Here is an 11,899-nt window from a genome sequence, read left to right on the forward strand (position 1 = left end):
TTCATCAACATTTTAGTTGCCTTTTTTTTATTTAAAAAAATAACAACTTGGCTGAATACCTTATGCCAAAGTCATAACAGAGAATTGAAACTGGTATATCGAAAGGAAGAGGCAGGTGTATTGCAGTTGGCATTTACCTTTGTCTACATGCACTTTTAAGTCCAGATAGGCCACAGCTGAGCTGGCGAGCACAAGCAAACAGGTTAGTTTATAACATTTGACCTTTTTAGCACTTATTTTCACGTTTAGAATTTTGCCTTTTTTTTGTCGAGCCTGTGACAAAAAAGCAAGACAAATTAAACTGTCAATTGTTCTTGAACAATTGAGAGGTCTTTCCTTTTGTAATGTAAAATACATGTTCCAACAGACGTAGAATGTATTGAAAAGGTCAAGGTCAACCTTAAAAAGCTCCAAAACACACTAAAAATCCTTTATAAAAGGTTAAAAACACTAAATTCGCTATCTGGGACATGACCCTTGACCTTTGTCAAGGTCATTAGTCCCTAATGCCATTACTGAAGACCCCAAGGGTCTAGGACCTTTGGTTATATAGTAAAAGCTGATTTTGTCTTTTCAGAAACCTAAAACAGGGGTTATGCCACTTATAGAAAGGTCAAATCTCTCCGGTCAAATGTCAAAAAGTTGCGCCTCATCCACCTCAACGCGTTTTTCACTATTTACTATTTCTGTAAGTACAATCGTTTTTGAGATATCGACTTAAAAGTTTTAAGGTCAAAGGTCAAGGTCAACCTTAAAAAGCTTTAAAACACACTGAAAATCTTTAAAACACATTGAAAATCTCTTAAATAAGGTTAAAATCACTAAATTCGCTATCTGGTACATTACCTTGACCTTTGACCTTTGTCAAGGTCATTGGTCCCAAATGTCATTGCTGAAGACCCCATGGGCCTAGGACCTTTGGTTATATAGTAAAAGCTGATTTTGTCTTTTCAGAAACCAAAAACAGGGGTTATGCCCCTTACAAAAAGGTCAAATCTCTTCGGTCAAAATGTAACAAAGTTGCCCCGTAATGACCCAAACATTTTCCACTAAATAAAACTTCTGTAAGTATAATGGTTTCTGAGTTGTTCTGATAACAAGGTGTTAGGTCAAAGGTCAAGGTCAACATACACATTTGACCTTAAGGTATTTTTCAAAGTCACATGAATTGATGATGAATGGTGAAAATCCTAGGTCTTTACGACTTACGGTTTTTGAGTTTTGGTTGTCCACCGACACCGGTTAATTTTCATAGGGGCATAACCCTACCAATGAGTCGTTGAATCTTTTCGATCCAAATGTAACGAAGAACCGGGGTCTGGTCCTGAACAAATTTCACCCTTCGTTTATTTTCTACCTATTACGGTTACGGTGTTGGAATGATAACAAGGTTTTTTGGTTTCGGAGGAATTACTCCGAACCGACAAAATATTTCGACTAATAGGGTGAGTTCCAGATAGGTATTCATGACACCGATACAAAGTGTGAACATGAAAGCGACACGTCTTATGGTTTAGGCTGCTAACTTCGTCAAAGTTTGGCGGAAAAAGAATAATAATAAACAGAAGAAATACAGTAAGGTCTTTCCCTTTTGTAAAAGGAAAGACCTTAATCAATCCTACTTTCTGTCATTGTTGTCGTTGTAAAAGGTGGCGGCATCCACCAATATTTACTCTGTGGTTAGTCTTTGAAATTTTGATAACTCTCTTAAAATATCCTGCTTTTCTACCAAACTTGGACGGAAGATTGTTTATGACAAGATTGTATCCAAAAATACATTTTTATAACCATAACCTCATGGTACTTTGGTCAATACTATATATTTTTTTTTTTTTCGTTTTTTCAATTATAATAAGCAATAGGTCAATTATAATTTGTGTTTTGAAATATTGGAAGATGTATATGTCTGTCTGACAGCATTGAGTTGTATACCGATAATACTGATGAAAAACTATTTTTACTTCTTTAGATTGCTCTTCCGAATCCTGAAGCCAGTATCAGGATGTCCTTCCACAGAAAAGGTAACCTGTAGATAAAATATATTCTCCAAGGTCAAAAATGGTTAAATTCATACAAGTCTTTTGGATTATTGTTGGTACAATACTAATTTACAATCACCACAAGGTATAATACTTATAACTTAAATCTTCTACTGTATTCTTAATATGGTCCTAAAAAATAGTACTGTCAGTATGAGGACCACCATCTTTGTTTGTAGGATGACTTTATTTTGGTCAGGCATTTTTTTTTATTGTACATCAAAATTATAGATATAGTGCTGAATTTCCGGTAGGACATGTGCTTTATGATGGTAAGCATTCGTCTGTGCAAAAGACATTGGATGTTACCGATCTAGAAAACTTGCTCAAATTGGAGAATTCACTTCTGCTATAGCCATATGAGTTAACCCTATCTTTTTAACAAAAGCTTTCTATAGGCAGATCTTATTTTTATAGACGAATCCAATAGAACTGAAATTCTAACTATTGTTGAGGAAAATCCACCAAACTACCTTTTGATATTTGTTTGTAGAACCGTAGCTAATTTGCTTCTCCCCTTCACTACTTCACCTCTCTTAACTAGAAGATTGTCTAGGGTCATTTATACGGAAAGTTGGACTGATAGTGTGAGATATAACCTTCCTAACACTTTCGGTATCCAGGACTCGCCTCTTGACTAGAAGATTGTCTAGGATCCTTCATATGGAAGGCATTAGACTGATAGTGTGAGATAAAACCGTCCTCACACCATCAGTGTCTTAGAAATCAATCTTCACAGACTGGGATGCTTTACTCCCTTGCACTTCATCACTTTGGTTTCTGCCATGTGATGAAGCAGAATATTTGGGTTCAGCAGTCCTCATGACAAGGAGATTGTCTAGGATCCTCCATATGGAAGGCATTAGACTGATAGTGTGAGATATAATCATCCTCACACCATCAGTGTCTTAGACATCAATCTTCACAGACTTGGATGCTTTACTCCCTTGCACTTCATCACTTTGGTTTCTGCCATGTGATGAAGCAGAATATTTGGGTTCAGCAGTCCTCATGACAAGGAGATTGTCTAGGATCCTCCATATGGAAGGCATTAGACTGATAGTGTGAGATATAATCATCCTCACACCATCAGTGTCTTAGACATCAATCTTCACAGACTTGGATGCTTTACTCCCTTGCACTTCATCACTTTGGTTTCTGCCATGTGATGAAGCAGAATATTTGAGTTCAGCAGTCCTCATGACAAGGAGATTGTCTAGGATCCTCCATATGGAAGGCATTAGACTGATAGTGTGAGATATAATCATCCTCACACCATCAGTGTCTTAGACATCAATCTTCACAGACTGGGATGCTTTACTCCCTTGCACTTCATCACTTTGGTTTTCTGTGATGTGATGAAGCAGAAGATTTGGATTCAGCAGTCCTCATGACTAGAAGATTGTCTTTCATCCTCCCTATAGAAGGCATTAGACTGATAGTGTGAGATATAACCATCCTCACACCATCAGTGTCTTAGACATCAAACTTCACAGACTGGGATGATTTACTCCATTCCACTTCATCACTTTGGTTTTCTGCCATGTGATTAAAGCAGAAGATTTGGGGTCAGCATTCCTCATGACTAGAAGATTGTCTAGGATCCTCCATGTGGAAGGCATTAGACTGATAGTGTGAGATATAACCATCCTCACACCATCAGTGTCTTAGACATCAAACTTCACAGACTGGGATGATTTACTCCATTCCACTTCATCACTTTGGTTTTCTGCCATGTGATTAAAGCAGAAGATTTGGGGTCAGCATTCCTCTTGACTTGAAGATTGTCTAGGATCCTCCATATGGAAGGCATTAGACTGATAGTGTGAGATATAACTATCTTCACATTATCAGTGTCTTGGACATCAATCTTAACAGACTTGGATGCTTTACACCTTTACACTTCATCACTTTGGTTTTCTGCCATGTGATGCAGCAGAAGATTTGGGTTCAGCAGTCCTCATGACTAGAAGATTGTCTAGGATCCTCCATATGGAAGGCATTAGACTGATAGTGTGAGATATAATTATCCTCACACCATCAATGTCTTAGACATCAATCTTCACAGACTGGGATGCTTTACTCCCTTTCACTTCGCCACTTTGGTTTTCTGCCACGTGATGAAGCAGAAGATTTGGATTCAGCAGTCCTCATGACTTGAAGATTGTCTATGATCCTCCATATGGAAGGCATTAGACTGATAGTGTGAGATGTAATCATCCTCACACCATCAATGTCTTAGACATCTATCTTCACAGACTGGGATGCTTTACTCCCTTCCACTTCGCCACTTTGGTTTTCTGCCACGTGATGAAGCAGAAGATTTGGATTCAACAGTCCTCATGACTAGAAGATTGTCTATGATCCTCCATATGGAAGGCATTAGACTGATAGTGTGAGATAAAACCGTCCTCACACCATCAGTGTCTTAGACATCAATCTTCACAGACTGGGATGCTTTACACCCTTCCACTTCATCACTTTGGTTTTCTGCCATGTGATGAAGCAAAAGATTTGGGTTCAGTAGTCCTCATGACTAGAAGATTGTCTAGGATCCTCCATGTGGAAGGCATTAGACTGATAGTGTGAGATATAATCATCCTCACACCATCAATGTCTTAGACATCAATCTTCACAGACTGGGATGCTTTACTCCCTTCCACTTCGCCACTTTAGTTTTCTGCCACGTGATGAAGCAGAAGATTTCGGTTCAGCAGTCCTCATGACTAGAAGATTGTCTATGATCCTCTATATGGAAGGCATTAGACTGATAGTGTGAGATATAACCATCCTGACACCATCAGTGTCTTAGACATCAATCTTCACAGACTTGGATGCTTTACACCCTTCCACTTCATCACTTTGGTTTTCTGCCATGTGAAGAAGCAGAAGATTAAGGTTCAGCAGTCCTCATGACTTGAAGATTGTCTAGGATCCTCCTTATGGAAGGCATTTGACTGATAGTGTGAGATAAAACCATCCTGACACCATCAATGTCTTAGACATCAATCTTCACAGACTGGTATGCTTTACTCCCTTCCACTTCATCACTTTGGTTTTCTGCCATGTGATGAAGCAGAAGATTTGAGTTCAGCAGTCCTCATGACTTGAAGATTGTCTCGGATCCTCCATATAGAAGGCATTAGACTGATAGTGTGAGATATAATCATCCTCACACCATCAATGTCTTAGACATCAATCTTCACAGACTGGGATGCTTTACTCCCTTCCACTTCATCACTTTGGTTTTCTGTCACGTGATGCAGCAGAAGATTTGGGTTCAGCAGTCCTCATGACTAGAAGATTGTCTAGGATCCGCCATATGGAAGGCATTAGACTGATAGTGTGAGATATAATCATCCTCACACCATCAATGTCTTAGACATCAATCTTCACAGACTGGAAATGCTTTACTCCCTTCCACTTCGCCACTTTGGTTTTCTGCCACGTGATGAAGGAGAAGATTTGGGTTCAGCAGTCCTCATGACTAGAAGATTGTCTATGATCCTCTATATGGAAGGCATTAAACTGATAGTGTGAGATATAACCATCCTCACACCATCAGTGTCTTAGACATCAATCTTCACAGACTGGGATGCTTTACACCCTTCCACTTCATCACTTTGGTTTCTGCCATGTGATGAAGCCGAAGATTTGGGTTCAGAAGTCCTTTTGACTTGAAGATTGTCTAGGATCCCCCATATGGAAGGCATTAGACTGATAGTGTGAGATATAACCATCCTCACACCATCAGTGTCTTAGACATCAATCGTCACAGACTGGGATGCTTTACACACTTCCACTTCATCACTTTGGTTTCTGCCATGTGATGAAGCCGAGGATTTAGGTTCAGAAGTCCTCTTGACTTGAAGATTGTCTAGGATCCCCCATATGGAAGGCATTAGACTGATAGTGTGAGATATAACCATCCTCACACCATTAGTGTCTTAGACATCAATCTTCACAGACTGTGATGCTTTACATCCTTTCACTACATCACTTTGGTTTCCTGCCATGTGATGAAGCAGAAGATTTGGGTTCAGCAGTCCTCATGACTAGAAGATTGTCTAGGTTCCCCCATATGGAAGGCATTAGACTGATAGTGTGAGATATAACCATCCTCACATCATCAGTGTCTTAGATATCAATCTTCACAGACTGGGATGCTTTACACCCTTCCACTTCATCACTTTGGTTTCTGCCATGTGATGAAGCCGAAGAATTGGGTTCAGAAGTCCTCTTGACTTGAAGATTGTCTATGATCCTCCATATGGAAGGCATTAGACTGATCGTGTGAGATATAATCATCCTCACACCATCAATTTCTTAGACATTAATCTTCACAGACTAGGATGCTTTACTCCCTTCCACTTCGCCACTTTGGTTTTCTGTCATGTGAGGAAGCTGTCTCTTGACTAGAAGATTGTCAAGGATCCTCCATATTGAAGGCCTTAGAATGATAGTGTGAGATATTACTATCCTCACACCATCAGTATGTTGGACTTCAATCTTCACAATCTATCCATCACCACTATGGTTTTCTTTAATGGGTTGAAGCAGAAAATCTAAGGTCAGCTATCCTCTTGACGAGAATATTTTTTTAGAAACTTTCTTTTGGAAGGTATAAGACTTATAGTATGAGATATTATACACCTTCTTCCCATTCGCAATGTTGGTCCAGCTGAGCCAATTTGGCCTAGAAATTCAATTCCATTGGATATGTCTATCAGAATTAATCTAGCAAGAAAAGTTTTGTTAAGAGAGTAGGTTGACTTTCTCGTATGGGCATTAGCAGAAGTGAATCCTCCAATTTAAGCTGGTTTTTATCCCACTGTTTTCTGGTTTGTCATTTTTGAATTTTTGAGAACCATTTTTCAGGAATAAAATTTTTATTAGAAAAAGTAATCTGAGATAGGATTTTCTTTCAAATGGAAGTTTAATTCAATGGAAGATAACTGAAAGAGCAAATAGTAAAACAAAATTAAGGTTGAAATTAATATAAAAAAAAATGTTAGAAAACTAAATTTTAGGCTGCTGATTTCATAGATTTGTAAAATATATATTTGTGTTCATTTTTATTCTTTTGTATGTTATTTCAGCGACAATGTTTTCATGAATGTGGACTCGGACAAATACTGCATATATATTAGTAGGTATGTAATTCTTCTAGTGAAACACATTTTATTTTCGGAATAAAATAATTTAAAGGAAGTGTTCTAGTTTTTAAAGCTGAAAGAGGTGAGAAAACCTTTTTTCTTCATATTTTTATGACTTTGAAGTTTTTAAAGATTTGAAATAGATAGTTAAAGCTGCAAGGAATATAATTAAGTACACCAGACGTGCGTTTCGTTTACATAAGACTCATCAGTGAAGCTCATATCAAAATAGTTATAATGCCAAACAAGAATTAAGTTGGAGAGCATTTAGGATCTAAAATTCAGAAAAGTTGTGCCAAATATGTCTAAGGTATTCTATTCCTGGCTGGGATACGAAAATCCTTAGTTTTTCAAAAATTCAATGTTTTTGTAAACAGGAAATATATGAAAATAACAAATACAATTGACGTTCGTGTCAAAGTCTAGTAGATGTCATATTTTTTGTGTTTTTGGGATGATGTCAAACTGTGTTCCCTTCATCTCCTAGCAAATTTTCTATGGCTTGTATGCAGACTTTGGCAAAAAACTGAATCAAATTCCTACAAAAAGTACAATTCTTCCTTAATCCATGGGAATCTTTACCCACAAAAATCCTGAATAAATTGAAAATGTTACCCACAAAAATCCTGAATAAATTGAAAATGTTACCCACAAAAATATAATTGTCCATCAATTCATGAAAATAGTTAACAACAATAAATACAAATGTTCTTCAATCCAAAGTTAAAGGAATCTAATAATATTTGAACACTGATTTTTTTTTTAACAAATTTCGAATGACTTATCATTTTACTTTTTAGGCCAGCATTTATTATAATTTGTCAGTATGGATTGATGTTTTAAATAGTCATTGGAGTTGACTTTTAAGGTAAGAAAGAGTATTGTACTAGTATCACCTTGTGATTGCAACACCTGGAAACATTTGATAGACAGCTCTCATACTTGTTACGATAGTTTGCCATGGTGTGAGGTTGATTTCCATTTTGATCCAACCCTTTTTACAGGAATTTAACCATAAATGTCTATTGTACCACAATTACACATTCTCTTGACTGTTTAGTTTAAACTGGTTTATTTATAGTGGGTTGGGAAACAATTAGTTATTACAACTTATATGAATTCCTTTCCACTTTACGAGTGCAAGTGTTGTCTTGTACCAGCATACTAGCCTGCTCTTTTTCGAAATCTATAAGGGTTTTACGTGCAAGAGATAGTTCTCTCTTTTAACACAGGTCAGCCATTTATCGTCCTTTTCCGACGGACTATCATTGTTTCTCAAAACCATACTTACTAAACGTGTGACTGTTAAGGGAGAGCCGAACATTCAGTCACTGAAGTTTTCTACCCGGAACTGTTATCGAAGCACCAACCTCATGCCTCGGCAAAATTTATAGGTCATAAGTGAGAAACATATATTGACACAGAGATATTGAATAATGATACAAATAATAAACTAAGCTATTGCTTGAACCAGTCTGGTATTTCTATCTTTCATTAAGAAAAAAATTAAACCTAAACTGTTTTTTTGGCCGTGCCATGATGAAATATCCAAACCATCCCCGAGCAGGGCGCTTTCACCTAATTCGTGGGAAAGGGAGTTATGGATGTTTTGGAACTTCGATTATCAAAGAAGTTGTTTATAAAAACCACAACTACAATGTAACAATTGTTTTACTTTAACAGCTAACCAGCCTATAGGATATTTTTCATCAAATGCTGCTGTAGTGCGTTTGACACCTTCCTTTGAAGTATATTATATTTATAGAACTTAAACAAACCATTGGTTTGTTGTTAAGTAATCATGTTTGTTGTGATAAACTTACTTTTTAAATTTTCGTCCTCTCAACAAATACTTTTTATTTCTGAGGACACCCATGCTTTGCAAATTTTAAGGGGGCGCCATCCTGCCACAATCCCGCCTAAATCTGCGAAAAAAACCTATTTGATATCAACTGCCATATTCCTGACTGGGTACAGAACATTTTAAAAAATAGACAATCATTCCACTTGCTTTATATGCCAGAAAAATTGAAAGTGTCTTAATTCTTTTTCAGCCTACCATTACCATGATAACTGTGACTGCATATAAGAATTGGAATTAATTTTGTCTTATCTTAATGTTAACATACAGTTAGCCTACCGTGCATGTTTTCATTCAAAGGACACAGCTTTCAATAAAGTTCATCACATTGAGCTAGCACTTGATAACAACTGTTGTGCTATTCTTGGTATGTGAGACTTATCTGCTGCATTTGAAGTTATTGACCAGCTGATTCTGATTGAACATCTTGAATACTTCTACAGAATATCTGTTATGCCATTTTATTGACAAGATTTTACTGAAGCAACTGAACATAAATTATCACAAAACTCTCTATTAAGATTACCACAAGGCTCTCTATTAGGATAACCACAAGGCTCTCAATTAGGATTACCACAAGGCTCTCAATTAGGATTACCACAAGGCTCTCAATTAGGATTACCACAAGGCTCTCATTAGGATTACAACAAGGCTCTGTATGAGGATAACCACAAGGCTCTCTATTAAGATTACCACAAGGCTTTCAATTAGGATTACCACAAGGCTCTCAATTAGGATTACCACAAGGCTCTCAATTAGGATTACCACAAGGCTCTCAATTAGGATTACCACAAGGCTCTCAATTAGGATTACCACAAGGCTCTCTATTAGGATTACCACAAGGCTCTCTATTAAGATTACAACAAGGCTCTGTATGAGGATTACCACAAGGCTGGTTTGACATATTTAATTGCATAGATGAGTTCAAATTAGATATGCTTACATTAAATCAAGACAAAACTGAACATATTGTTTTTGCTCTTAAGCAACTAAAAATGGACATATTAGATTTCTGGCTTGCTTTCGTTGAATCTTCAGTGTGTAATGCTTAATTTGTTAATAGGTATATAGGTATATTTATACAGTTGTAATGATTATTCATTCTGTAATTGTATGTAGTTTTATTGTATCAACCTTTTTATTTTATCTGATGTGACATATTTTAGTTTGTTAATTGACAAGATTATTCAACATTTCATGACATGTATAAGTGTGATTTGAAAATAGCCCCGTCCCCTCAGACAACCATTTCAATTTTTTAAATGATATTTTGAAATCTAGTATAAATATTAGTTAAAGGAACCTGCAAGATAAGATTTTTCTTTGTTTAATTTGTAATGATCAGTTAAAGAGGATAACTTTTGTGTATTTGTCCATCTTCACCTTCTATCCAAAACTTCCTCCTGAACATGCATGCAATATATGACACTGGACGTAAAGCAACCAACAATCACTCAATCCAAAGTCCAATACGATATAATCTAAAAGTGATTCATGTATGAAGGGTTGGGTTTTGATAAATCACAGAATAAGATGATTTAAAAGAACAAGAGTTTAGGGATTGCTGCAGTGATTGATTGGTAAGATAGACATAATTTGGTTTCTATGGCACCTTCATCAGAATTAAAACTACAGAGGTATACTAAAGCCTGAAGAAAAAAATAGTATTTTACAATGTCACCATCAGGAGAAATTATAAATAGGTAGTGAAAGTAGATGTGAAAGATAACTTGATCAAGAATATTTAATAAAATATGTTTTTTTTAATAATTTGGACGACATTTTACTTGCAATTATGTATCATTTCCTACATGGGAAATAGTACAGACTTGCAGTCCTGTACCAATTCAACACTTGAAGAAGTATGTACGGTTGTCTGAGCGAAGCCAATTGGAAGCATGTACCTCTTAGTGAAGCTAATTGGGAGTGTACCCTCTGTCCTTGCGAAGCCAATTGGAAGCAGTGCATATATATCTCTGTCTGCTAACACTAATTGGAAGTAATGTACCACTGGCAGATCGGTCCCAATTAGAGGCATGTAACTCTGAGCGAAGCCAATTGGAAGCATGTACCTCTGCAAAATTAATTAAACACTTTTAAACAAATTTTATTTAACATTCTTTTTAAAGTTTACTTTCATACCTACTTTCATTTTCTATTTATGATTATTCCCCCTGTTGACACTTTGAAGTGCAAATTATTACTTCACCATTTTGTACTCATCTGTAGTTCTTATTCTGATGAAGGTGTCCTAGAAATTAAAACATGCAAACATCGTTAAATACTCCAACAATCCCCGACATTTATTAATTCATATGAAAAAATTGTGCAACGATATCAGTTTGTTTATTAACATTTGTAACAATGAATAATCATAATATCCCTGACATAAAAGTAATTATAAGTCACCTAATAGAATTTACTAGAAACAAAGTACTTTTAAAATGTTGCACAAAATAGATTTAAACAGTAGCCTAAAGTACTTAATATGACAACAGATAGATTTTACTATTTATAAGTACTTAAAATAACACCATATAGATTTGAATAGAAACATTAAGTACTGTATATGGCACCAAATAGTATGAAATAATTCATTTATCACAACCAACATAATGTAAAATAATCTGTTTCATTGATACATGAGCTCTGTATCTGTCAAAAAAAAGCTTATTGCATGTTTTCATTGTATTTAGTTAATTAATCTGTATGCAAATTACAACATCATAATTTGTGAACAAAAATATCTATTTTCCTTTGTTTTAACTCAAAGTAATCTTTTTTTTATCTATTTTCCATTTTGTTATTGTTAAAGCTTATGATACTTAGTGATAAATAAGGAT

The 11,899-nt window shown here is 35.9% G+C and overlaps 1 long non-coding RNA gene across 1 annotated transcript; it reads left to right on the top strand.

The window, feature by feature from the left end:
* On the top strand, positions 1-10,929 carry LOC134719081 (uncharacterized). Its single transcript, XR_010107500.1, has 5 exons — positions 1-202; positions 1,970-2,021; positions 7,139-7,192; positions 7,996-8,063; positions 9,250-10,929. It is a non-coding gene; the product is annotated as an uncharacterized LOC134719081 (long non-coding RNA).
* The last annotated feature ends 970 nt before the right edge of the window (positions 10,930-11,899 follow it).

Source organism: Mytilus trossulus, chromosome 5 (genome assembly GCF_036588685.1).
Source record: "Mytilus trossulus isolate FHL-02 chromosome 5, PNRI_Mtr1.1.1.hap1, whole genome shotgun sequence".
In the NCBI taxonomy this organism is placed as follows: Eukaryota; Metazoa; Mollusca; class Bivalvia; order Mytilida; family Mytilidae; genus Mytilus; species Mytilus trossulus.